The sequence below is a fragment of the Orcinus orca genome, chromosome X (genome assembly GCF_937001465.1).
Source record: "Orcinus orca chromosome X, mOrcOrc1.1, whole genome shotgun sequence".
NCBI classification, from domain to species: Eukaryota; Metazoa; Chordata; class Mammalia; order Artiodactyla; family Delphinidae; genus Orcinus; species Orcinus orca.
The window spans coordinates 4035380-4037828 of NC_064580.1; the positions used below are offsets into that span (position 1 = coordinate 4035380).

The 2449-nt window shown below is 40.8% G+C and overlaps 1 non-coding gene across 1 annotated transcript; it reads right to left on the bottom strand.

Annotated features, from left to right (window-relative positions):
- Positions 1-892: 892 nt before the first annotated feature.
- On the bottom strand, positions 893-997 carry LOC117199799 (U6 spliceosomal RNA). The gene has a single exon (XR_004481136.1). It is a non-coding gene; the product is annotated as a U6 spliceosomal RNA (small nuclear RNA).
- Between the last annotated feature and the right edge of the window lie 1452 nt (positions 998-2449).

Below are 2449 nucleotides of genomic sequence, written 5' to 3' on the forward strand. Positions count from 1 at the left end.
GCACGAACCCGTGTCCCCTGCATTGGCAGGCGGACTCTCAACCACTGCGCCACCAGGGAAGCCCCAAATGGTTACATTTTAAATGGTTGTATATTTGCCTGTGTTAATTGCCTCAACTTTGCATCTTGGTTCACCAAGTTGAATGTCTAAAATATTTACTTTTAAAATATTTAGGATTTTAAAATACTAAAATATTTACTTTAAGAAGAAGTTTGCAGAACCCTGCCTTACATTTATACATATTTAACTCAAAATGGGCATCAAAGGATATTCTACAGAACCTGCAAGGAGCGGGATGAATATTACACCCAGGTCAAATATTATTTTGAGGGCTTCCCTGGTGGCGCAGTGGTTGAGAGTCCGCCTGCCGATGCGGGGGACACGGGTTCGTGCCCCGGTCCAGGAAGATCCCACATGCCGCGGAGTGGCTGGGCCCGTGAGCCATGGCCGCTGAGCCTGTGCGTCCGGAGCCTGTGCTCCGCAACGGGAGAGGCCACAGCAGTGAGAGGCCCGCGTACAGCAAAAAAAATAAAAATTAAAAAATAAAATAAAGTATTATTTTGAGTGTTTGTACAGTAGGGCCCATGTCATTGAAGGATTACAAAAGAAATCCCCAAATATGTGAATGTGCTTTTTCTCTAGAGTCTATAAAACACGTTTTGTAACTTAAAGAGTTTCACTTTTGTTCTGCTCCAGAGATAATTTCTCAAATAATTACTAGTAAAGTGGTTTAGCTGCAGAGAAGTTAATCTTCTGGAGGAAACCATCTGTCATTCTCCTAATACTATTTACACAATTCTTATTAAGGTATCAGCCTAATAACTTTCCTTTTTTTTTTTTTGCCTCTAAGCATTTATTTAATTTATTTTTTTGCATTCAGAATCTTTATTTAAAAAATATGGAACGCTTCACGAATTTGTGTGTCATCCTTGCGCAGGGGCCATGCTAATCTTCTCTGTATCGTTCCAATTTTAGCATATGCACTGCCGAAGTGAGCACCTAATAACTTTCTAAACAGGGTGACAGGTAACGGGAGGACGATTTCTAATCACTCAGGAGCCGTTTACGTCCCCTGTGCGCTTTAAAGCACTGCTACGCATTCCTCAAAGTGCTTGCCGAGAAATTTCCCTCTGTTTCGGGGGCTCTGATTTTCAAACATTCACATATGTCTGTTGCTGAAACATCTTCCCTCACCCAACACTTTAACCCCGAGAGAGTGTGCACAGACAATCATGAAAGGGTTTAAGCAAGAAATCATTTCTAGAAAAGACACGTATGTTTGGCTTCTAGGTAACACATGTGGCCAGTCTGAACTGAAATCTGTATGAACAGAGACTCCATGAAGGTTCATCACCCACAAAATTCTTTACTCCTTTGTACAGAACTGCTGCTTTACTGAACGTTAACAGCATTTCGATCTGAACTGATAATTGTTTCTATAGCGGTTGTTTATTCCAGGTACACTATGTCTTAGCACTGTGCTCTACATGCAGACATAACAACAACAACAAAACACCCCCACAAACAACCCAACCAAAATATGGGCAGAAGACCTAAATAGACATTTCTCCAAAGAAGAGATACAGATGGCCAAGAAGCACATGAAAGATGCTCAACATCGCTAATTATTAGAGAAACGCAAATCAAAACTACAATGAGGTAGCACCTCACACTGGTCAGAATGGCCATCGTTAAAAAGTCTACAAACAACAAATGCTGGAGAGGGTGTGGAGAAAAGGGAGCCCTCTTGCACTGTTGGTGGGAATGTAAGTTGGTGCAGCCACTATGGAGAACAGCATGGAGGTTCCTTAAAAAAGTAAAAATAGAGCTACCATATGATCCAGCAATCCCACTCCTGGGCATATATCTGGAGAAAACCATGATTCAGAAAGATCCATGCGCCCCTATATTCATAGCAGCACTGTTCACAATAGCTGAAACATGGAAGCAACCTAAATGTCCATCAACAGGTGAATGGATATAGAAGATGTGGTACATACATACAATGGAATATTACTCAGCCATAAAAAATGAAATATTGCCATTTGCAACAACATGGATGGACCTAGAGATGATCATACTGAGTGAAGCAAGTCAGAAAGAGAAAGACAAATGCCATAGGATATCACTTATATGTGGAAGCTAAAATAGGACACAGATGAACATATCTATGAAACAGAAACAGAATCACAGACATAGAGAACAGACTTCTGGTTGCCAAGGGGGTTGTGGGGTAGGGGAGGGAAGGACTGGGAGCTTGGGGTTAGTAGATGCAAACTATTCCATATACAATGGATAAGCAACAAGGTCCTACTGTAGAGCACAGGGAACTATATTCATTATCCTGTGATAAACCATAATGGAAAAGAATATGAAAAAGAATATATATGTATATAACTGAGTCACTTTGCTTTACAGCAGTAATTAACACAACACTGTAAATCAACTA